Here is a 27,355-nt window from a genome sequence, read left to right as displayed (position 1 = left end):
CCAAACAATCTGTTCCAGAAATTATTACAACTTACCATCACTATTCAAAAATGTTTGTGACTCAAACTCTGACTCTGCCAGCCTGGTTGGCCGAATGGTTAGGGTATCTGCTGCAGGTTTGAATCCTGCCGTTGGCATGGATGTTTGTGATTGTCTGTGAAAATATTAAAAGTGGTGGTGGGCAGTAGATAGCATTGGTGTAGATGATGTAGTTCGCTATAGTTTGTGGATTGAGTGGTGGAGATGGAGAGTTGTAGAGTAGGTGCCCTCCCTCGTGTCTTTGGACTTCTTGGAGGTGTCACGTAATAATAATAATACTTGCAGTCTTTCTCAAATAGGAAGAAGATATATCCATAATCCTGATTTCCTTTTTATGACTATTTCATTTCTATTACCTTGAAATGAAGGACACAGATCTGCATTCAGTAATCCAAATGCAGATAAATCAATACTTTATAAAAAGAAATCATTACTTTCGTATATCTATATATCAGTCAGCATTTTTATTTTGACAGCATTACCTCAATGTTATCTATAATGGTCAGCAACAGTCAACGTCTTTGCTACCTACAGAAATGCCAGCTAATTAGTGACCATCCATATGGATTCTTCCATTCAAGATTCACGGCATATGTCTTTGTCTGCATCACCTGATTCTGGACATGAGTCATGGAAAAGTTTAGAGAAACCTGAACTATTGCATCTGACATTTCCAAGGCATTTGAGAGAGGTTGGGAATTGAGAGCTTCTCAAAAAATAGCCATCTTATCATCTGCCTTCTCCAACTGGTAATTGAATTGCCAGTCTTCTCTTGGGTCATTCACTACATATAATGGTAAGCAGCATCCTCTCTTCAGATTTTCCTATTAAGGCAGGTAATTAATGCATTTGTTTTCACACCAGTTCAGCCTTGAAAATGCTAGACAGTGTGGCTAGTGAATCTTGTTGGCTTTTTGTATATTTTATCATTTATCTTCTGGTCTTTTAACAATAAAAGTTCTTTATTTTAAGGCAGGTATTTCTTGTGGCTTTGTTATTTCATCCCATCCTCATATGCATTTTTTTTTAAAATTGTTTTTAAATTTTATCCCCAATCATGAGAGGCTGAAAGGTCTAAAGCAAATAAATGACATATGTGGACTGAGGTTAATAGCAAAGAAATCCATCAATATTCTTACTAAAGAATATTGATGAAGCTGGGAATTGTAGTTCTTAGGGAATAACTGAATAGGGGAAGGTTGTTTCAGAGAACTAAGGCTGATGGAATAAAAGATAACAGAGTTGCAGGTTCAGTGAGATAGTAGTTCAACTACTAAAGGATGTGGGACAACTGACTCTGAAGTTTCTGTAGATTTAGCAGAAATGGGCTTGAATGCTAGCTCTGCTTAATAGAACCCACAGAAATTATTATTAACCAGGCTTCCATGGAGACAAAAGATTCATCGTGGGAGGTTATTATCCTCATAACTATCATTGTACAGTCCTGAAACCATCTTTGTTATCCGCCTTTGTACCTGAGAACAATAGTCCAAGTGTGGTCTGATCAAGGTCTTATACAACAGAATGATAACTGTTTTATCTCTGCAGGTCAGTGTCCTTCTCATTATTGCAGCAATCCTCTGTGTTACCTTCGCCACCTTTGCAATATGTCCCCTAAATTTCAGGTTTCTATCAATCATCAAACCCAGATCTCGTCTCCCCTACTTCCTCCAGTATAACTCTTCCCATAGAGTATGCAGTGTCCATCAATGTTTCCCAAACCTCAGGACCTTACATTTTGCTGCATTCATGACACCTCCATTCATTTGCCCATCTATCTAGCTTATTCAAATCCTCTTGCAGGGCTGCCACATCTGCACTATTACTAATAATCCTTCCCAGCTTTGCATCATCTGCAAACAACTGAATATCCCATTGCAATCCACTGACAATATCATTGATATAAAGGTTAAACAATATAGGTCCCAGTACTGAGCCCTGTGGGACCCCACTTGTAACCCTCTGCTTCCTTGAAACTGCCTCACCATACACAACTCTCTGATACCTATCAGACAGCCAATCCTGAATCCAGACCCATGTGCTGCAACTTAAATATCAGCTTATCATGTGGCACCATGTCAAATGCCTTCGCTAAGTCTAAGAAAATGGCAGTATATGCCTTTCCCTCATCTAATGCTCTTGTAACTTTATCATAAAAGGCTAGCTTATTGCTAAAACAAGAGCACCACTTCACAAATCCATATTGACTCTCAATGTTACTCAAATCCTCTTGCCCAATGCTGAATACGGTGATTCACTACTGTCTCCAAGATCTTACTAACTACTGATGACACACAAACTGGTCTATAATTAGACACCTCCAATCTGCTACCGCCTTTATGCAATGGCACTATCTTACCTTCCTTCCTTCCATTCCATGGTCACCTTTCCAGCAGCCAGACATTCACTGAAAAGCCAGGTCAAAGGCACTGTCAGTTCCTTAGCACATTCTCTCAAAACTCGTGATGAAATACCATCCAGTCCCACAGCTTTAATGACATCCAAAGTACTCAGTATTTGAAACACACTCTCCTCCTGTATCTCTAAACCTTAAACCTGCCCTATCCCTCTAGCATTAAAACTGACTCCTCCTGGATGAAATATTCCAATAAAGTGTTCATTGAACAATTCTACTATGTCCACTGCATCAATCACTCTATTCCCAATTTTATCCCACAATATTATTATTATTATTATTATTATTATTTCGGGCAACTCCAAGGAGTCGACAGGCTCATCGAAGGAGGCCCTAACATCATGTCAAGAACAACTATTCGACATTCACACATATTATACCTCGCCTTGAACTCATTCACAGTCATAGCACCCACAACAGACTCTGGCAGCTTATTCCACTCATTCAACACTCTCCAAGTAAAAAACCTAGCTTTAACACCCCTGCTAACCACATTCTTGCCCAGCTTCCATGTATGGCCCCTAGTACTCGCACCACCAGTCCTATTCTCAAAAATATCTTCTGGATTAATCCTATAGAAACCCTTCAGTAATTTGAATGTCTCAGTCATATCACCCCTTTTCCGCCTATCAACAAATTTTTGCAACCCACAAATCTTCAACCTGTTCTCATAAGGTTAATTCCACAGACCTGCTATCATCTTGGTCACTCGTCTCTGGATCCTCTCCACCCCATCAGAAGAAACCCTAGCACCCATATCTGGGCACAGTAGTCTAGATGGGGTCTTATCAAGGCTCGATATAGAGGAACAAGTTATTGTTCCTCTATATCGAGGAACAAAGTTTGTCTCTGCTTGTTAAAGTATTTTTCAGCAACCAAGTGATTTGGTGAGCTGATTTAGCCACTTTTGCAATGTGCCCCCTAAACTTCAACTCCCTATCCACCAACACTCCCATCAATCTCCTGAAGTACGGCTTCATCAATCTCCTGGAGTACGTTTCCACCAATGTGATATACTGCTGCTAATCTTTTCACTCAAAAATGCATAACCTTACACTTTGCACATCAAATTGACATTGATTTTCCCTAGCCCAGTCCTCCAAACTATCCAAATCATCCTGCAAAATTTTAACATCCTGTGCACTCACAATTGTTCTACCCAACTTTGCATCATCAGCAAACAAGTGAACACTTCCTCTCAAATCCTTTCCTATATCATTGATGAACAAATTGAAAAGCAGTGGTCCAAGAACAGAGCCCTGCAGCACACCACTAGTCACAACCCATCTTTTAGACTCCACTCCTGAATAAACCACTCTCTGGTATCTCTCCTTCATCCACCCTCCTATCCATCTCACCAACCCTATATCTATCCCCATCTGCTCCAATTTACTGATTAGGGTTCCATGTGGTATCCTGTCAAAGGCCTTGGCAAGGTCCAGTAGTATCACTGTAAACCCATTACCCCTATCCAGTTCAGCCGTCACTGTGTTATAAAATGTGAGCAAGTTACTGAGGCATGATGTACCCCTTCACAAAACCATGTTGTCCCCATACAGCATCCCATTTTCATCTATCCAATCCTGTATTCTTCTCTTGACTAATTTCTCCAAGACCTTGACAACGATTCTTGATATGCTAATCGGTCAGCAATTTACAACAGCAGTCTTGAAACCTCCTTTATGCAGTGGAACTATTTTTTCCTCTTTCTACCCCCTCCGGACTAACCCAGGCCCGAGACTCAAATTAAACAAAATGGTCAAGAGTACTGACAATTCCTTAGCTGCTTCACTTATGACACGAGCTGGTATACCATCCAATCCCACAGATGTATTGACATTGAGGTTTTGCAATAGACTACTCACCACCACTTCATTCACCACAATTCCCGTATAATTTATTGGTTCATTCATTTCTGCAATGTCACCACCTGGAAGATAAATTCTTGCCAAGTGCTCGCTCAGTAATTCAACTACATCAACTGATTCGATTACCTCCCTACCATCGGCATTCTTTAAAATCATTCTGCCATATACATTTTTTCTTTTACTTGCAACATATCGAAAAATCTGTTTAGGATTCTCTTTAGTCTGCATGGCCAATGTTCTTTCGTAATCCTTTTTTGCTTTTCTTACCACACTCGTTATCCTTCTGGCCTATGCTTTATACCGTTCATGTGCCTGTCGGTCACCTTTCTCCTTAAATTCCCTCCATAGTTGTTTCTTTTTTTGCAGCTCAAGTTTAATGGTGTTATTCATTCATTTAACCCCTACTTGATTTATTATTCGAACTCTAGGTATACAGTCAACCATTGTTTCATGCAAACACTTCTTGCCCTTGCAGTTATACATGCCATGGCAGTGAACTAATCAATCTCCTAAGCTTGTCATACTTACCAGCCCGATAATTCCACATGTACCTTGTCTTAATTGTAAATTCCACACCTTTAGTCACCTCCCAAGTCAAGACCCTATGATCACTATCACCAATTGGTGACAACGTGGTCATATTCGTTACAGCCAAATTCTCAGATGCAATTATAAGGTCAAGCACCCTTTGACCCCTAGTATTTTTCATTACATGCTGTCGCAGATAGTTATCCCTTAATAACTGCATAAAATCCAATTCCTTACTCCCATGTGTCCTCTCCTCCTTTCAATCTATGTTACCATAGTTGAAATCTCCCATAATAATTACCCTCCTTCCACTCATTTCTTCTATTTGCTTATGCATACTATCTTCACCATCTATGCCATCACCTGATCTATAGCAGTACCCAACTGTATATTTTGTTCTGCTAGTTTCAATCTCACACCAAATAGCCTCAAATGTGTTCTTTTCTCTATCCTGCAGTTCCACTTCTATTCTTCTTGGCTGTAGCTCATCAGCTATCATCAATAACACTCTTCCCCCCATTTTATTCTCCCTGCCACTCCTGAACACACCATACCCCTCACATTCAATCCCACTAGCTGTGTCATCTTCTGTTAGCCATGTTTCACTAATGCCAATAACCTGTGGTCTGGAAGTGCCAACCAAGGCCAAAAATTCTTCCTTCTTGTTCCTAATACTTCTGGCATTTGTATACATGAATTGCAGAAGCCGATTTGTGCCTGTCCCTCTTTTGATGCCTTATACTAACTATCCCATTCTGATTCGTGGTCTTTCCTACTCGCTTGGGCATATTATACACATTCACATACTCAACTGTCTCCCTAAAATCTGCATAATCTAACCCCCCCCCCTTAATAACTCTAGTTTCCCTGATTCTGCACATTCACTTCCACTATATTCGACAACACCTTTTCAAGTCTTCATACACCAAATCCATTCAAATGTACACCATCCATTTTATATAAATCCTTTCGCCCATCGAACTCATTCCACACCACTCATCAAACATAATTCACGCATAAAGTCATTAGCAATTATGGCCTTCCTTCTATACTCTTCACTGTCATACCTCGGCAACAGACTCACCAACCTAACTCTTTCACTCTTCTCTTTTGCTACCTCAAGCAATTCCTTCACATCCTCACTCATAGCCTTTTTGTTTTCTTTCAAATCATTTGTACCTGCCACCACTATCAATTCTTTCACCAGCTGCTTTTGCATTCTAATTGACTCACTTACAATCTTAATGATCGCACCGGGTTGGTACGATTTTGTTAAACTCTCAACTAACACACCTCTTACTAAGGAATCTCCATACAACACTCGCTCTTTCATTTTGTTTCCACTCACTATCATACCCTTATTTTTTCTATCATACTTTTGCCGATTATTAGTCGGTACGCTTGGTAAACTTTTTTGCCAACGCTCCAGCTGCCGATTTGCCCTATGTATTGCTCTGCGTAATAAAGCAATCTTACTCATTGCATCAGTGTCATCATTTTTATTCTCCGATGATTCATTCAATTTTTCTGTATGTTTACTTTCATTCTCACTTTCAATGCCACTTTCACAGTATCAGGTACTAACCTCGCAAATACCACCATTCATACCTCGAATATCACTGTTATCTAGATTCTCATTTTCATCAACGATATCACTCACAGGACCTGAAGCACTCTTTAAATACTCACATTCTTTAAACTTTTTGCACAAATTCACTCCACTATCGTTGTTTAACCAGACTCCAACCGCTCTCCTCAATGCATATATTTCGAAACGGTACACTGAATCAAATCCTTTAAGTTAAGATTTTTAGACAAATATGGCGACCTGGACGCCATCTTTGTATTCCTCTTTATGGGAGTCATGTGCACAGATAATCGTATCTATAAATTTACTATTAAAATACTCAAAAAACATACAAAAATCACTCAGACTCGCTAAAATACTAAAAGTAAACAATACTATGTAAATACTATCCAAATTCATAAATTTTTATGCAAAATATCACTTATTTGTTCAGGAGCTATCCACAAACACGACATACCATATAGCCCTCTTCAACAGTCATTTCTCCTCCTACTGGCCACATATCTAAAAAATTCCTTAGGATTTTCTTTGGATCTTAGGGCTAATCTTCTCTCATATTCCAGTTTCGTCTTCCTTACAATACTAGTCACTCTTCTGGCCTGTGTCTTATACTCTTCATGCATCTTCTCTTCTCCCATCTTCTTATATCTCTTATTCCACAGCCTCTTTTTCGCATGCAATTCCTGTTTAATATTGTTTGTCATCCACTTTACTCCAAATTGTGTCCTCTTGTTCACTTGTGGTGTACAACTTACCATTGCTGCTAACAAATATTCTTTCATAATTTCCCACGCACTAATGATATCCCGGCCTTCCAATTCCTCCCTCCATGAAACTTCCCCAAGTTGACGTCTAAGACTATTATAATCACCTGCCTTATAATTCCACATACGTTCCAGTCTCTTTGATACTCCTGCATGTCTATTCATTTTCCAAGTCAAAACCATATGTCACTCTCTCCAACTGGTGGGAGAGATGCCATCTCAGTTATTATCAACTCTTCTGATGCTATAACCAAATCCAAAACTCTTGAACCTCTTGTTCCCTCTATTACATGTTGCCTAAGACATTTAGGCAATTCTCTCTTCTCTAACTATTTTAGTTAGAGAAGAGACACAACTGTAGTTTTCAAGGAAATTACAATGTTGATCAAATATTAACTAAAATAAATATAATTAATACTTCTAATATTTCATTCAGCAAAGTAAAATTTCCATCATCAGGGAACAAAATCTAATAACATGTGCATGCATGCAGGCACTGCAGTAATTGATGAAGATGAAGCATGCCAAATGAGAGTAGGCCTCAAGTCTTCTGGGCTAAATTGCAAATTCTCAGCTGTTGGGCTGAAGTATGGAGGATGAGAGTTTCCCAAATTTGGGAAAGTTTCTTACAACCAAATTTGTTGGGGTTAGGGTAGTTTAAGGTAGAAGCAGATTTCAATCTTCAAGGGTTTCTTCCTTTAACAGTGTATTCTATGGCAAGTGTCCAAAGCATGGTCAGCAAGTTCTGAGTGGCTGTAGTGATGGAAATGGATATAGTCCTTATGTTCAGCAATTCTGATGTCGGCTTCCCTGCCTGTTTAGCCATAACTAAATTTTATTGTACAATGAAACCTGTGGAGAATTCATGACTAAATAAACACACGTAATTGAATGACCTGAGAGGTAGTATAAATCGGGTAGGAAAAGATTTAAGAACATTATTAGATATTGTGAAGAGGAAAAGTGTCAATGGGAGAATAGTGTGCGTGCTGCCTCGTTTTGACAATTACGAGTTAAGTAGACGAGCAATGATAATGAATGATATGATTGCAAGAATGTGCAGAAAAAGAGGTCTGGAGTTTGTTGATGTTTGGAGTGTGTTTGAAGGGAAAAGGCAGTTGTATGCTAGAGATGGACTGCATCTTAACATGGAAGGACATAAGCGATTGAAGGAGTTATTGTTTTCTGAACAGGTTGAAGTTATTGGGCAGGGAAACTAATATTGAAAAGGTTGAGTGTAAGAGAGAGAAACTTTAGCACTGATTGTGTATTTATTGATCCTTATAGGCAGAATAAATTGCAGAAGAGAGGGGATAAAAATCGGCATAGGACTATGGTAGTTAGTGACTTATATATCAGTTCCAAAGCCGGTACAAGATCTAGAGGGAATCTGCAATTTTTGTATACCAATGCTAGAAGCATTCGAAATAAGAGAGAAGAATTTTTGGCATTAGTCAGTGAAATCTCACCAAAAGTTGTAGGCATTAGTGAAACTTGGCTGTCAGCAGAAGATGTGGTCACTGGAATTGAATGTGATGGGTACAGTATTTTAAGGGAGGATAGAGAAGATAGAACAGGAGGAGGAGTACTGTTGATGATAGCTGATGTGTTGCAGCCAAAGAAAGTAGTATATCATGATGATAGACATGTGAATGAGAGTTCATTTGAGGCAGTCTGGTGCAAAATAGTGACCAACGCAACCAAATATACAGTTGGATGCTGCTATAGGCCAGGGAGTACGGGGGAAAATATTGAATTCATGCATCAGCAACTTAGTGCAATGAGTGAAGGCTTAGTGATTATTATGGGGGATTTTAATTATGGTGATATCAATTGGAAGGAGGAAATATCACGTAGCAAAAAGGAAATGGAGTTCATACATCTTCTACGAGATAATTACTTGAAACAGCACGTAACTGAAGGGACACGTGGTGTGAGAGTGTTGGACCTGGTTATTGGTTCAGAGGTTATATGCATAAGTAAGGTGTCCTCGTTAACTCCAGTTGGTGAAAGCGATCATGTGGTATTGACTTGGGAGGTTGCAAAATCTGTGGATTTTTCTATTAAGAAGGGGTATGTACGGAACTACAGGTTAGGCAATTATAACAAGCTTCGGAGTGAGCTTGCAGCCATCCCATGGCAAAACATATTGCAAGGGAAAGATGTTAGCAGTGCTTGGGATAAAATCAGCGGGTATCTGAGGAAAGCAATATCAGATTGTGTCCCTATGGTCAGGAGGTCAAACAAGGCAGGCATTAGATGGATGAGCAGTAGTATCAAGCTTGATCTGCAAAAAAAGAAAATGTTATGGAGAATTTACAAGGAGAAGGGCGATCAGGACACCCATGAGCAGTACAAGGCTCAAGCTAGGAAGGTTACCAGCATAGTAAGAAAAGCTAAATCAGATTATGAGAAGACCTTAGCCAAAGAGATCAAGGGTAATCCCAAAGAGTTCTTCCGCTATGTGGCAAGTAAGAAGAAGAATGACTTCGGAAGGATAAACTTAGTGGGTGCTGATGGTATTGAGGTGACAAAATCAGATGTAATAGTCGAGTTACTGAGTGATCACTTCTCAAAAGTCTATCACCCAAGTGAGGATATCTCTATACCTATAGCAATACCTAATGTGAGAATTGAAGCTAAAGAATCAGAGGTATTAAATATATTGCAAAACTTAAATGCAAACACTGCGGTAGGCTTAGATGGAATATCAGCTCGGGTGTTGCGTGAATGTGCAAATGAATTGTCAACCCCTCTTACCTGGATATTTAATTTAAGTTTGAACTCTGGTATGGTCCCTAGGGAGTGGAAGTTAGGCAAAGTGGTTCCTTTGCATAAGGGTGGCTCTAAAACTGCGGTATTGAATTACAGACCAATCACCATCTCAGGAGTAGTGGTAAAAGTATTGGAAAAGTTGGTTAAAGACAAAATTCAAGAATGGGTGGATCAGGATATGATACTCTATAGAGGCCAACATGGTTTTGTTAAAGGTAGATCCTGCCTTAGCAATCTATTAACTATTCATAATAGAATAACATCCGAGTTGGACAAAGGAACTGGCTACACAGTGGTACTTCTGGATTTTGCTAAGGCTTTTGACAGGATACCCCATAGAACACTGTTACGCAAATTGGAGCAGATGGGAATGGATATTAAATTGGTGATATGGATAGGAGAATGGCTCAGGGAGAGATACCATAAGGTGGTGTATGGAGGAGCCGAGTCCAGAATGAGGCAGGTGACCAGTGGTGTACCTCAGGGCTCTGTGCTTGTGCCAATGTTGTTTAATTTGTATATAAATGATATAGGAAACGGCTTAAAGGGAGATATTCAGTTGTTTGCTGATGATGCAAAGTTGTGTAGTGCAATAAAAAATCAAGCTGATGTTGAAAGTTTGCAGGAGGATTTAAATAAGCTGGTAAAATGGGCAAAAGAAAATGGATGTCAGTTCAATGTGGAAAAGTGTAAAGTCTTGCATTTTGGGATTAAAAGATTACCAGCTGTGTACTACATAGATGGAAAGGTACTCCAAGAGATTGATGAGGCTAGGGACTTAGGGGTATTGGTAGATAAGGAGATGAAGTTCAGAGGGCACATTGCTAAGGTGTCCAAGATTGCACATAGGATTACTTGGTTGTTGAGGAACACACTGACATCCAGAGATAAAGAGGTTATTATTCCCCTTTATAAAGCATTGATACTTCCACATTTGGATTACTGTGCTCAGGTCTGGTCACCTGGATTCCTTGGAGATGAGGAGGCTGTGGAGAGGGTTCAGAGAAGAGTGACCAAGTTGGTGAGTGATATAAAAAATGCTCCCTACATTGATAGATTGAGAGCTTGTGGATTGCAGAGATTGGTTGATAGGCGAAGAAGAGGGGATATGATAGAAACATTCAAATTACTAAAAGGTTTTTATAGGATTGATGCAGGGGAAATGTTTCAGCTGTGTGATAGTGATGGAAGAACAAGAGGTCATCTCTGGAAATTAAAGAAGAGTGTGGTTAACAAAGGTGTCAGAACAAGGTTTTTTGCCTGGAGGGTGGTGAATGAGTGGAATTCATTGCCTGACTTAGTTGTGAGCTCTTCGTCTGTGGATGAGTTGAAGAAGAGATATGACAGATATTGTTTTGCTAGTTTGGGTCTCCCGCGATGAGTCTACTGACTCCATGGAGATACCCGTAATAATAATAATAATAATAGTAATAACCACAGTTAATAAGTTTTAATAAGTAAATATTTCCTCCTAAGTATCTTAGGACATTGTCAGTACAGTTAATTCAAACAATACTAGGAATAACATACAGTTAGGGTGCATGATTACAATGGAATCCCAATATGCATGCAGTAGCATGTTATAGAATTAAATTAAAATATATCTGGAGGGGGGGAGATTATATTAAAATAAGATAACATATATAAAAATTATTTTACATAATTTTGTATGACAATTTCTCACAGTTTAGGAATAGCAAAGTTCTACATAGATCTTTATATAAACATGAACGTTTATATAAACAAAGTGGTGAAGCCCTACTTCACAGACCAAATCTAAACCATAATGACGTTCTTGCTATTCCTAAAGTATGGGAAATTGTCATACAAAATTGTGTAAAAAAAATTTTTATACGTTATCATATTTTAATGTAATCTTTTTTTCCCCTCCTCTAGATATATTTTAATTTAATTCTATAACACGTTACTGCACGCATATTGGGATTCCATTGCAATCATGCACCCTAACTGTATGCTATTCCTAGTATTGTTTAAATTAACTGTACTGACGATGTACTAAGATACTTAGGATGAAATATTTACTTATTACTGTGGCTATTACATGTGTTTGTTTAGTCATAACTAGATTGTTTACAACTACAAGGGACCTGATAAACACCTGGCAGGTCTAAGGACGGTGGCTGGTCTTTGGTGGAATAGATAAGGGATGCTAATTTTTCATACAGTATGTAAGTGGTTAAAAGGTTGCATTTTTTTTAAGATTGATTCACTAAACCTGTAACAACACCCATTTGACCTCCATTCCATCTATCTCTCTTCTATGGAAAAGCTTTTCTTATAAAGTATTCTCCCAAACACTTCAACCTCCAGCTCTTCTAAAAGATACATTGCAGCAGTATACATTGCTCAACCCACATGACATAAAGAGGTGTCAAATCTCCCACCAGTTAGTAAGAGCAAACATGAAGTGATCATCTGGGTGGTTTGCCATCCATATAAGGACTTCTGTGACGAAAGGTTATATGTGTGACTAAAAGAGTGGCGATTATGAAAAGCTCAGGAGATAGCTTGCTGATGTAGCATGGCAGGAGGAGTTAGGTGGAAAGGAGATCGATGCTGCTTGGGTGCTATTTAAGAACTATCTAGTAGAAGCAATGTATAAATATATTCCAGAGGTCAGAAGATTAAATAAGTTAGGTGAAATGAATGAATAAAGAGATTAAGCATGCAATACAAAGAAAGAAAGAATGCATTATGGAGACAACATATGATGAGTGGTAATATTCAGTTTGATGAGGAGTATAAAGAACAGGCATGAAGGTTGACTTGAGGATAGCAAAAAGTGCAGTATGAGCAGCAGTTAGCTAATGAAGCAAAAAAAAAAAAAAAAAAAATCTTAGTTCTTTTGATATACAGCCAACAAGAAAATGACTGATTGTTGTAGGATGACAATGACTGGAGATATAGTATATGGACAACTACTGCAGAGGATATAATTGAGAAATTAAATGAGATGAGCAGTTCATAAAGGTCTTTCATCCTCGTGAATGTGACATGGAGTATTTGAGAGCAGTGGATGATGAGGAGGAGAGATTGATTATGAGTGAGCAAGAGGGATATGGGGAAATGAGAAAACTTGATGTTAATAAGGTTGTGGGACTTGATGATATATTACTATGTATTTTGAAGGAATGTACCAGGGTGTTGACATCTGCTTTGACATATTTAATATGAGTCTTACATTGGGTCAAGTTCCAAAGGAGTGGAAGGAAGGCAAGACTGTACTGCTTCATAAGGGAGTTGACAGAATTCAAGCATTAAATTATAGGCCAATCTGTGTGGGGTGATGTGGTTAAAGTGTTGGAGAAGCTAGTGAGAACCAGGATTGGCTAAAGGGAGGTCATGTTTTAGTAATTTACTTTCTTATTACAATAAGGTGACAGAGGTATTCGATGTGGGAGATGGATACGCAGTGTACTTGAATTTTGTAAAGGATTTTCATAGACTACTGTGTGATAAGTTGATAGCCAAACTAGAGTGGATGGGATTGTATATTACACTAGAGCACTCGATTGGAGATTGGCTATCTGACAGCAAGTTGTGTGTGTGTGTAAGGGGGGGGGAACAATATCCCAGAAAAGGAAAGTTGCCAGTGATATGCTTATAGGGTCTATTTTAGGGCCACTGCTATTTAATCTATATGTTAATGACATTGGGAAAAAATTGAATGCAGATATTCAGTTGTTTGCAGATAATGCAAAATTAGGAAGAACTATGAGAAATAGGGCAGAAGACTTGAATGGATTCAGTGGATTGACAGGTTAGTGCGGATGCCAATTCAATGTTGCAAAATGTAAGGTTTAAAATTTGGAAAACAAAGATGGGAAGTAGAATTTACACTTGGTGGAGATATACTGTTGGAAGTGGAGGAAATAAGAGGAAATAAGGGTGATGGTGGATAAGGATCTAAAATTTACAGATACATTGCAAAATCGTGAGGACAACACAATGAATTCTAGCAATGATGTGGAGGATGTTGACTTGCAAAAATAGGGAAATTCTAGTTCCACTGTAGAAGGTCTTGATTAGGCCACATATGGACTACTGTGCACCAATTTTCTTACCTAGTTTTCAAAAGGATCAAGACATACTGGAAAGGGTCCAGAGGCAATTGACTAAGGCAGTGTCTGATATTTGGAATGTTGAAAATTAAAAAAGGTTGAGAAGATGAAATTTACAGTCTAGTGGATAGGAGGAAGAGGGGTGATATGAATGAGATATACAAGTTGGTTAGGGATTGTCATAGGATTAACATTCAAGAGTTTTTTTCATAAAATGGAGGGAGATGGGGGGGAGTGTCATCCCTACAAGCTGTATAAGGAGGGTTTGAGCAAGGGATTAAAAGGCAGTTTTTTTGCATGGAGAGTTGTAGTATCTGCAGAGAATTTGAATTTCTTTAAGACATAGTATAATCAGCAGTGTGTGTGTGTGTGTGTGTGTATGTATGTATGTATGGGACCTCCTGCAATGAGTCTCTGAAGCCATGGGGATCTTGGAATAATAATAATAATAATTTTGCAACATTAAGTTGACAATCATTCAGATAGATGAAAGATAAAAAATAAAAAAATATGAAAGCCTCATGAACTATGTTATTGTTGACATCTTCATGCTAGTTCAAGAAATGAGAGTACAAAAGTTTTGAAATTTAAAGTGATCATCACTTACTCTTAAGTATAATAGTAATGAACATAACATATAAAAGAAAAAATATATTATTCAGTGGTGGCCGGTGAAAATTTTAAGTGGGGGTGCTGCATATACAAAAAAAAAAACATTTTTTTCCTAATCAGTAACGAATTTATTAATACATAAATTTACATATTAAAAATTGCTTTATTAAAAATATTTCATCCTCACCACGAACAAACACCAATAATAAAAGTTTCGTATCGATAGCAATGACAAGTGCAAACGATTATCGGCGTTAGATTGCAGTGCATTTGTTTCGTGTAACGATTATTGAAAAAATATAATTATTTTCATGTTTTCAACAGTGACATTCGTCATAATTCAGCCTTGTATCTATAATAAATAAATAATTATATGGTATTTTAACAAAATAAAATAAGATTTATAAAAAAATACTTCACCACGAACATGTGCCAATAATAAACGTTTCATATCTCACAGAAATAACGAGCGCAGGCGTAAGATACACTGCCCAAGCAGCAGTGTATCTAGTGACGTAACGTGCAACAACAGCAAACGAATATCGGCGTTAGATCGCAGTGCATTTGTTTCGTGTAACAATAATTGAAAAAATATTATTCTTTTCATATTTTCAACACTGACACTCGTCATAATTTAGCCTTGTATCTGTAATAAATAAATATGTTATTTTAACAAAATAAAATAAGATTTACAAAAAATAGTTCACCACGCACCAATAATAAATGTTTCATATCTCACAGAAATAAAGCGCATAAGCATACTAAAAATACACTGCCGTTTGAGCAGTTATAGTTGGGAATGACGTAACGTGCAATGGCAAGAGCAAACGAATATCGGCGTTAGATTGCAGTGCATTTGTTTCGTAATCTAAAGCGTTAATCAAACAATTCCAATTATTAACTATTCAATCAATGTCAAAACATAAGCTGTAACCTTTAACATGTTGTACTGCATTTATATAATGTTGTAAGCATTGTTATTATTTATAAACACAAACAAAATTTAATTTTTTCATTTTTTTACTTGGGGTTGCTGCAGTGTCGCAGTGCTTATGTACGGGCTGCCACTGATGATATTATTATTATGAGCTACTCCATGGAGTCCTTAAGCTAATCGAGGTAGGTCCTAAACAACATGACAAGCACTATCCAACATTTGCACAGTATCTATCATACATTGCTTTGAAGTCATAGCCCTGGTACCCACAACAGACTCTGGCAACCTGTTCCATTCATTCACCCCTCTCCAAGCAAAAAATGACCGCCTATACCGCCATTCACGCTACCACGAGAATGGTGATGCTGACCTATATTACCCAGTGTAACACAACTTCTCGCCACCTTCGGCTGGGAAAAATTCCATCATCCCCCATACAGTCCTGACCTCGCACCAAGCAACTTTCACCTGTTCAAACATCTGAAATCTTTCCTTGGTGGCTGGCGATTTCAAGACAACGACGAGGTCAAAGACTCAGTCAATATGTGGTTTGCATCACAGGCAGCATCCTTCTATGACGAAGGTATACAACTCTTGGTGCTGTGTCATGATAAGTGCCTGAACAATGCCAGAAATTATGCAGAAAAGTAGTAGATGCCTACTTTAATTTCCAATAAAGTTTTTTTGGAAGTATATTTTTGTTTCTCTGACAGCCCATCGGAACTTACTTTCTGGACGCCCCTCGTATAATTGACTATCAATATTCGAAATTAGTGAAACCTTTTCATTAGAGCTGCACCATCTGTTATTAATAAAACAACATTTTTACCTGAAATATTGAATTATTTCAATTTACATTCTAATAATTCGAAACATTGTTCTACTGGCAAAGATCCACAAATACATTGCAACTCAAGATTCCAAAATTTATCAGCAGCATGAAGATTGATATTCATATTCTGATGATTTCTAATTGATGTCCATTTGTCACATGTAATAATGAAGTTTTCTCTGCAGAATGTACGATTTGATATTTCACTTAGTATTCTATACTGAAGAACAATTTTCTTAATTGTATTTGGTGATTTTGGAATATCATTATAACTGCTTAAATGTAACTGGTTGTTTAGATCTTCAGATGTGCAAAATTTATCAGAAGGAAATCCATCCAACACAACTAAATGAAATATTACTGCCAGAAAATAATCATCATAGGTTTCTTTTAACAACACAGTAATTTTTATTATTATTATTAACATTATCTGAGACCTCCAGAGAGTCAAGGACTCATCGACGGAGAAGAAAATGTTGATTCACATTTGCCATTTTCTTCGGGCTTTCGCTTTGATAAATTAATTTTATGTTGTCACTGCAGATGACTATGTAGTTCACTCATACTCCCACCAACTGCTTTAATTGTTTTAGGCATTGCTTGCATACATCTGCATCTTTCTTTTGTATAAATAAAATAATGCCATGGTGAATTTTTATCCATGACTAAAATAATCTCTCGGGGGGACCCTGTAACCCCTGGAGAGCGCGTCCCCTGGGTGGCGGATAGGGGGAGCCCACCATGTGTGTGTGTGTGTGTGTGTGCATGCGCTTGCATGCGTGCGTATGTGTGTGAGTATATATGGTGGGGGTGGTCCGAATATACTGAATAAGGACTCGTGGACCAACAGGGCAATAAGGGGCAATCATCTTGATTGTAAGGGAAGCAGCACTCCCATTGACCTCCCCCCCCCCCCTAGCTGGATCCATCCTCTCCTTCTTCTACCTTGAGGATGATCCACTTACTTTAATCTTTCCTATAAGGTCTTATCAGCCAACTCTTCTTATTTTATGACCCTTATGCTATTAGAGTACTAGAGGGCCATGGGTTCTTTTCATTTCTGGCCTTACAACTATGCCCTCTCTATAAACCTATCTATAATTCTTCTATGATCTACTCTTTCCCCTTCAATATACCCTATTCCTCCTATGGGTTAAAATTCGGAAGAAGGCTAGTTCAGAAGCCTTAAGGTAGCAGCCCTACCACTGAACTATTCCATCGTCAGGCTAGTCCCCTGACATGGAGAACATAATCCTACTTGTAAGCTGACAGAAAAAGATAATTGGATTGAATCTATGGGAAACGACCCTGGAATGGAAAAGGTAAAACAAAAATGGAAATGACAAAATATAACACACATAGCAAACTGGAATGTAAGAGGAATAGCATATAAAGAAATAGAATTAGACCAGTTATTAAATGAAAGAAATTTTAAAATAGCAGTAATCACTGAAACAAAAAAGAAATTAAAAGGAACTATGAGAACTGAAAATTTTAATGTGATATACAGTGCAGTCGACAGAGACCAAAGAGCACAAGCAGGTGTCATGATTTGGATTCATAACTTCCTTTCAAAACAGTTAAAACATTATAAATTATGGAGTGAAAGAATAATAGAAGCTAGAATAAAAATAGATAGAGGTTATTTAATAATAATTGGTTTATATGCCCCAGAAGAAGGAAGAGAACAGGATAATATTGATTTTTATAATCAGCTACAAAACATATATAATAAAATAAGTAAAAATGATTACATAATTTTAGCAGAAGACTTAAATGCAAGAATTGGAAACACGAAAATTAATAATAATATAGGAATACATGGAGAACACACTCTAAACAGAAATGGTAAAAAATTGATTGACTTTGTAGTTTATAATAACCTAAAAATAATGAATTCCTTCTATAAACATCAAGACATACATAAATATACTTGGGCAACAAGAGGATGGAAATCAATATTAGATTACTTCATATTAAATGAAAAGACATCAAAATTTTCACTAGATGTTAGAGTTCACAGAGGGTATGAAATCGGCAGTGACCACTTCCTTGTTAAAATAAAATTAAGATTACCACCTAAATGGCTACAGGTAACAAGAACAGAAAGAAAAATTGAAACATTTGTTTATAAAACTAGACTATTGAATGACACAAATGTACAATGGCTATATGAACAAAGAATTAACCAATATCTAGATAAAATAAAACAAAATGAAGAAATAGAAGAATGGCTTAATATAAAAACGATACTAAATGCAGCAGCAAATGAAAGCTTAGGAAAGACCAAAAAATTCAATAAAAGAAAAAAACTGAAGATCTGAGATGATACAATCAAAGAAATAATCAAAAAGAAAAAAGAAGCCTATCACAACTGGTTAAGCAGTAAAAGATTAGAAGATGAAATAGAATATAAAAGAATAAGAGCCAGCTAAAAGAGAAGTCAGAAAAAGACATAGAGAATCATGGAATAAATTTGTTTCTAATTTAGAACATGATTTATATAAAATAAGACCCAATGTATATAAGATTTTGAAACACCTAAATGCAGATACCAAAGAAAACATAAAATTAAACACTGAATTGAAATTAGAAGAATTTCTAAATTACTACACAGAACTGTGGACAGACAAATATTTTAAAAAAGACAACTGGCAAACAGTTAACGAAAATGAAAAGGAAATAACCGAAGAAGAATTAGAAATCAGCCTGAAAGAAACAAGAAACAGAAAATCACCTGGAGAAGATAAGCTAGGTTCAGAACTATATAAATACGCAGGAACAAGATTCAAAGAAACACTCGTATTATTTTTAAATAAAATTTACTCAACTGGTATCCCCCCCCCCCAATAGAATGGAAAAAAGCAATTGTGATTCCTATCTTTAAGAAAGGTAATAGAGATGACCCTAAAAACTATAGAGGTATCAGTATACAAAATCAGTATACTAAATTCCTGTTACAAAATATATAGCAGAATCTTAAATAACAAACTAACGAAATATTCCAAAAACTTTATTCTAGAAGTATAGAATGGATTTAGAAAAGGACGATCATGTATAGACCCGGCCTTTTGCCTAAAATTAATAATAGAGAAAAGAAGAGAATATAATTTAGAAACACATATTGCATTTATTGACTTTGAAAAAGTATTTGACAAAGTTAAAAGAAACATATCATTTAACATATTAAAAGAAAGACAAATACCAAATAATATCCTAAAAGCTGTCACAAGTATATATGAAAATAATCAAATACAAATAAGATTAAATCACGAGCTATCATATACAAGAGAGATAAACCAGGGATGTCCCCTCTCAGCAACTCTTTTTAATATCTACTTAAATGAAATAATAATAAAATGGAATAAAAATTTACATCAAGGAATTAAATTTTCTCCTACAGTTAACTTAAACACTCTCCTCTTTGCTGACGACCAAATAATAATTACAAATTCTGAAGATAACGTTATTACAGAAAGCTAATTTAGATCTAAATGAGATATTATTATTAAACAAGACCTCATGGAGTCAAAGACTCATCTGGGAGGTCCTTTATCACACACACATCTCATCATACCGTGTCTTAAACACACTTAAACTCCTTGCAGACACCACACTCTCAGGCGAGGCATTCCAATCATTCACAACTCTGCATGAAAAAAACCTGCCTCTCACTCTCCTACTCACACCCTCTTTATACAGTTTCCAGGGATGACCTCTGGTTCTCCCCTGATCTCCCACTATTCTCTGTAGAACTTCTCCACCATTGATCTTATAACAACCCCCTTACCAACTTGTAGGTTTCTATCATATCTCCCCTCTTCCTTCTCTCCACCAGACTCTGCAAATTACATCTTCTCAATCTTTCCTCATACTCAACATTCCAGAGGTCAGAAACTACCTTAGTCAGTCACCTTTGGACCTTTTCCAACATCTCTTCATCCTTCTGAAAAACCCGGTGACCAAATCTGGGCACAATATTCCATGTGTGGCCTAATCAAAGCCTTATATTTATACTTATAGAGATATCCAAAGATTATGGTATGATAATATAAACGGAAAAATCAAAAACTATGGCCTTTAAAGGACAAGATCCAGCAAGAACTAAAATAGTAATAGATAACAAGATCTTAGAACAGGTGAATTCATTTAACTACCTAGGATACAGGATCACATATGAAAATGAAAAAGAAATAAATGTAAAAATTGCAAAATATTTAAAAATAACAGGTGTAATGAACTCTATATTTAAACCAAACCTAGTTCAAAAACAAACCAGGCTAAAAGTATATAATGCATTAGCCCTACCAGTCTTAATGTATGGAAGCAAAATCTGGACAATAAAACAAAAAGACAAAGATCAACAACAGCAGAAATGAAGTTTATGAGAAAAACTGCAAAGTATACCCTATTTGATCACAAAAGAAACGAAGATATTATGAAAGAATTAAACCAAGAACCAGTAATAGAAAAAATTAAAAATTATAAACATAAATGGATGGAACATGTTCAAAGAATGAAAACAGAAAGAATACCAAAACAAGCCTTAAAGTACAAGCCATTAGGAAAAAGAAAAATAGGACATCCTCTTAAATGATGACTTCTAAGGGCGGAACAGGCCATGCTAGGCCTAAATCCTTGATACGAATGAAGATGACTAAAATAATAAAAATAATAATTATTAATAATATACAAATATTTAAATAGTATAATACTAATAATTAACTAACTTATTCTCCAAAATATTAAAAATAGACCTACAATTTTCACTTTTTGGAAAAAAAATTGTTCTATACTGAAGAACAATTTTCTTAATTGTATTTGGTAATTTTGGAATGTCATTATAACTGCTTAAATGTAACTGGCTTCTTAGATCTTCAGATGTGCAAAATTTATCTTCACCTTGCAAACTATGCAAGTTTGCATAGTTTGCAAGGCGAAGGAGGAGGAAAATAAACTTCTTCTGTGGGTTTCAAGGTGTACTGTGAAGGGGATGTTGGGGGAAGGCAGCTGCACATGTTCCAATGGACTTGGTACTGAACGGGGGAATTATTGATGCTATTTCCTATGAACATTTGCTGTGGAAATATTTCTGAAATACATATGCCACAGAAACCAAATGCTTGTGCCAAAGTGGGTGGAGTGAGTTAGAAACAGATGGATTACAGTAGTCCCCCCCCCCCCTTATCGAAAGGGGATATGTTCCAAGACCACCAGTGGATACCTAAAACCATGCATAGTACCAAACCATATATATATATATATATGAAGTATGCTTTTTCCTATACATATCTACGATAAAGCTTAATTTATAAATTATGCACAGTAAGAAATTAACAACTAATAACAAAATAGAACAATTATAATAATATACTGTAATAAAAGTTATGCAAATGTAAATGGAATCTTAGCAACCTGAGAATAAGATTTTTTTTTCTTTCCTTATGAAGTCAAGAACTTTCACCTTTTCACTTAAAGGAAGCCCTTTACGGCTTCTCTCTGGCATATCCTTATTGCCAGCATCATTACTACTGCAATTTGGGGCCATTATTAACCAAAACTGCTACTAAGTGACTAACAGGTGAGTAGCATATACAGTACAGTGTGGATATACTGGGAAAAAGGATGATTCACATCAGTGGCAGGCAGCATGCAATTTAAAACTTATGAATTGTTTATTTCTTGAATTTTCCATTTAACATTTTCTGACCATTATCCATTTAATATTTTCACAGTTTTAGTTACTACGGATAACTGAAACCATGGAAACTAAACCCATGGATAAGGGGGGGGGGGCTACTGTTTTAATCAAATTGTCTTCCTCTGTATTGAGTCAGGCATTTCATGGAAGCTCTTAGGAACCTCAATCCCAAATTTCAGAGTAGTATTCAATAGCTAGTAGATTTCTGATTTGTCTAAGGTTCAGAAGTGAAGTAATGTTTTGAGTGAAAGAGAAATCCTAGTATTTGGAACTGAAGAGGCAATGGTTATGATTGTTTATGCCAGAAGAGGCTTGATGTTAGGGCAATTCCAAGAAGAGAAATCTCATCTTCTCTGTAAATTTGAGTGTTATCAAAAGTAACACTGGGAGCAAATGGTTCTTTTTTGTGAGAATTAAGACAGAATTGGGTTTTGCTAGCACTGAAATTAATGAGGTTATCTGAACTCCACTGAAGATCAGAACTCAGGGCAGTGCTGGTTGGATGTTCTGTAGGTTGAGGTGACTTGTGAAGAGTAAAGTTTATCAAATGAACAGGAGAAGTGCAATGTGCTGTCATCTGCAAAACTGTATACTGGGTTGGAGGTCAACTGAAATAGATCATTGATATATAGAAGGAAGAGGATTGGTGAGAAAACAGAACCTTGTGAAATCCCATCATTAGTTGAACGGTGAGAGGATAAGGAGCCATCACATATAGCATGCATTCAAACAGAAAACTGCTGATCCAACTCCTGAAGTCCTAGGACAGACCAAATGATGGAAATTTGTTTAGCAGGCCTTTATGCCAGATCTGGTTAAAAGCTTTGGAGATATCAAGTGCAACCACTTGAGATTTATCAAACTTCTCCATGGCATTTGTCCAGAGATGGATGATATATATAAATATATAAGTATATCTACTGTTGATATACTTATATATATCATATATAAATATATATGTATATCTACTTATATATATATATATATATATATATATATATATATATATATATATATATATATATATATCATATATAATAATATATATATATATATGAGTAGATCTACTGCTGATCAGCAGTGATGGAATTCATACTGGTCATTGTTTATTAGCTGGTTTTCTTCATTACTTTACACAGGACTGAGGTGAGTGAGATAGGATGGTAGTTTGAAAGCAGTGATTTGTTGACCCTCTTGGGAATGGATTGAATATAGACCGATTTCTAGGCTGCGGGATAGATACCAGTGGATTAAGAGAGCATATACAGGCGATATAGGATAGGAGTTAGTTCTGGTGCACAAACCTTCATGACAATTGGAGGAATGTCATCAGGACCAAGAGACTTTTTTGTGTCTAAATTGGACAATATTTTTCTGATCTCTTTCTGGCAAAAGGATATAGGAGGCATCGTATATTGGGCATCTGGAATGGTGGGGGGGGGGAGCATTTACCATTGTCAATTATGCATGTATGGGAGGAAAAATGTGAATCCAAGAGATTGGTTTTTTCCTGTGGGTGATAAGTCATCTGGGTATGATAAGGTGGGAATAGTGTTGGGCAAAAGTTACGACCAATTGCTTTGGCAAGAGACCAAAAAGACTGGTTGCAATTTGGACAGGCTGTGAGTTTCCTACTTGTTGCTCTTTCAAACTAGTTTGGAAGTATTGATAATTTTCTTGCAGCTATTTTGGGCTTGAGTATACGTGCTAAAGGAGGATGGAGTTCTTGATGTAAGTCAGTTGTAGTATGAGTGATTTTTTATTTGTACATCTTTTAGAGAACCAAGGTTTAGTTAGGAGACAACAGTTCAAAGTAGTGTGGGGAATGTATGTTTCCATGCCAGTAAGATTACTTTGGTGATACATTCGATGCATATGTTAAGGTTGGAAAGCCAGAAACAACAGTTCAACAATGGTAATGAGGCATAGAAATCATGGAGGCTGGCACACTTAGCACTGTTATAATGCCAAACTACTTCTGTATTGGAGTGGCTGTGTAAGCATTGTTGCATGGTGGGAGGAGACAAGCACTAGACTTTGGTTGGAATTAACCTAGGGGGCTTACTAGATTCACTGTGTATTTGGAAGGGTCACTGGTAAAGAAGAGATGCAAGGTGTTCAGGGAGCAGTTAAGGTTATCTGGTATTCTGGTTGGCATCTGAATAAGTTGTGTAAAGTGAGCCCTCAAAAGAACAAATCTATTTCAGTTAATCAAATTCATATGCTTTTTTTTTTTAGTTTATTGAAAATAAAAGTAGATATCATCATCATCATACGTATCAAGGATTTAGGCCTAGTATGGCCTGTTCCGGCCTTAGAAGTCATCGTTGAATCGTTTAAGAGGACGTCCTGGTTTTCATTTTCCTAATGGCTTGTACTTTAAAGCTTGTTTTAGTAATCTTTCTGTTTTCATTCTTTGAACGTGTTCCATCCATGTTTATATTTTTTAATTTTTTCAATTACTGGTTCTTGGTTAAATTCTTTCATAATATCTTCATTTTTTTGTGATCAAATAGGGTATACTTTGCAGTTTTTCTCATAAGCTTCATTTCTGCTGTTGTTAATCTTTGTTTGTCTTTTTGTTTTATTGTCCAGATTTCACTTCCATACATTAAGACCGGTAGGGCTAATGTATTGTATACTTTTAGCCTGGTTTGTTTTTGAACTAGGTTTGGTTTAAATATATTTTTATGTTTATATCTTTTTCATTTTCATATGTGATCATACATCCTAGGTAGTTAAATGAATTTAACTGTTCTAAGATCTTGTTATCCAATACTATTTTAGTTCTTGCTGGATCTTGTCCTTTAAAGGCCATAGTTTTTGATTTTTACGTTCATATCATCATACCATAATCTTTGGATATCTCATTTAGATTTAAAATAGCTTTCTGTAAGTTATCTTCAGAATTTGTAATTATTATTTGGTCGTCTGCAAAGAGGAGAGTGTTTAAGTTAACTGTAGGTGAAAGTTTAATTCCTTGATGTAAATTTTTACTCCATTTTATTATTATTTCATTTAAGTAGATATTAAAAAGAGTTGCTGAGAGGGGACATCCCTGTCGGACTCCTTGGTTTATCTCTCTTGTATATGATAGCTCGTGATTTAATCTTATTTGTATTTGATTATTTTCATATATACTTGTGACAGCTTTCAGGATATTATTTGGTATTTGTCTTTCTTTTAATATGTTAAATAATATTAATAATATCTTTTAACTTTGTCAAATGCTTTTTCAAAGTCAATAATGCAATATGTGTTTCTGAATTATATTCTCTTCTTTTCTCTATTATTAATTTTAGGCAGAAGGCTGGGTCTAAACACGATCGTCCTATTCTAAATCCATTTTGTACCTCTAGAATAAAGTTTTCGGAATATTTCATTAGTTTGTTATTTAAGATTCTGCTGTATATTTTGTAACATGAATTTAATATACTGATACCTCTATAGTTTTTAGGGTCATCTCTATTACCTTTCTTAAAGATAGGAATCACAATTGCTTTTTTCCATTCTATTGGGGGGGATACTAGTTGAGTAAATTTTATTTAAAAATAATAAGAGTCTTCCTTTGAATCTTGTTCCTGCGTATTTATATAGTTCTGAACCTAGCTTATCTTCTCTAGGTGATTTTCCGTTTCTTGTTTCTTTCAGGCTGATTTCTAATTCTTCTTCAGTTATTTCCTTTTCATTTTCGTTAACTGTTTGCCAGTTGTCTTTTTTAAAATATTTGTCTGTCCACAGTTGTGTGTAGTAATTTAGAAATTCTTCTAATTTCAATTCAGTGTTTAATTTTATGTTTTCTTTGGTATCTGCATTTAGGTGTTTCAAAATCTTATATACATTGGGTCTTATTTTATATAAATCATGTTCTAAATTAGAAACAAATTTATTCCATGATTCTCTATGTCTTTTTCTGACTTCTCTTTTAGCTATGGCTCTTATTCTTTTATATTCTATTTCATCTTCTAATCTTTTACTGCTTAACCAGTTGTGATAGGCTTCTTTTTTCTTTTTTGATTATTTCTTTGATTGTATCATCCCAGATCTTCAGTTTTTTTTTACTTTTATTGAATTTTTTGGTTTTTCCTAAGCTTTCATTTGCTGCTGCATTTAGTATCGTTTTTTATATTAAGCCATTCTATTTCTTCATTTTGTTTTATTTTGTCTAGATATGAGTTAATTCTTTGTTCATATAGCCATTGTACATTTGTGTCATTCAATAGTCTAGTTTTATAAACAAATGTTTCAATTTTTCTTTCTGTTCTTGTTACTTGTAGCCATTTAGGTGGTAATCTTAATTTTATTTTAACAAGGAAGTGGTCACTGCTTATTTCATATCCTCTGTGAACTCTAACATCTAGTGAAAATTTTGATGTCTTTTCATTTAATATGGAGAATCTAATATTGATTTCCATCCTCTTGCTGCCCAAGTATATTTATGTATGTCTTGATGTTTATAGAAGGAATTCATTATTTTTAGGTTATTATAAACTACAAAGTCAATCAATTTTTTACCATTTCTGTTTAGAGTATGTTCTCCATGTATTCCTATATTATTATTAATTTTCGTGTTTCCAATTCTTGCATTTAAGTCTTCTGCTAAAATTATGTAATCATTTTACTTATTTTATTATATATGTTTTGTAGCTGATTATAAAAATCAATATTATCCTGTTCTCTTCCTTCTTCTGGGGCATATAAACCAATTATTGTTAAATAGCCTCTATCTATTTTTATTCTAGCTTCTATTATTCTATTTTTCTATAAAAGTAGACATTTCCATAAATACTCATTTTAATAAAATAAAAAGAACACAGAATTATCCCTTGCTCAACGCGGGATTTGATTAACACGCTGAAATTAATTGCGGCAATCCCTTGATATACGCGGCAAGTTTTGATTAACGTGCCTTTAACCCTGCAGAGCTCGCAGCTGATCTGACAGATACATGCAAAATGTTTAATATAAATATTCTTACACAATTAAGTGCATAACTTGGAGGTCATGAGTAGCTGTGCATTCATATGTTATGAGTGATATTCCAAACTGTTTTTTGCTGTCAGTTTGGTTTAACACATGTTATGTTAAGGTTTGTGATATTTGACAGTAAATTGTATCTGAGAGATACTGCGACCTCTGATGTCAGTATACAATGGTTTAGTTTTTTTTTTTATTATTCTTTGTTCAATAATTTCTAGATTCTTTTATTCTTT

The 27,355-nt window shown here is 35.9% G+C and overlaps 1 protein-coding gene across 4 annotated transcripts in view; it reads right to left on the bottom strand.

The window, feature by feature from the left end:
* The window catches only part of LOC150105243 (lanC-like protein 2), a 309,805-nt gene that overhangs the window by 200,935 nt on the left and 81,515 nt on the right, over window positions 1–27,355 (bottom strand). The gene's annotated exons all lie outside the window — the stretch shown is intronic.

The sequence above is a fragment of the Typopeltis vanoorti genome, chromosome 6, assembly GCF_054136105.1.
Source record: "Typopeltis vanoorti isolate ZY-2024b chromosome 6, IOZ_Tvanoo_1.0, whole genome shotgun sequence".
Taxonomy (NCBI): Eukaryota; Metazoa; Arthropoda; class Arachnida; order Uropygi; family Thelyphonidae; genus Typopeltis; species Typopeltis vanoorti.
The sequence above is the reverse complement of the archived record's forward strand: the minus strand, read 5'-3'. Positions and strand labels throughout refer to the sequence as shown.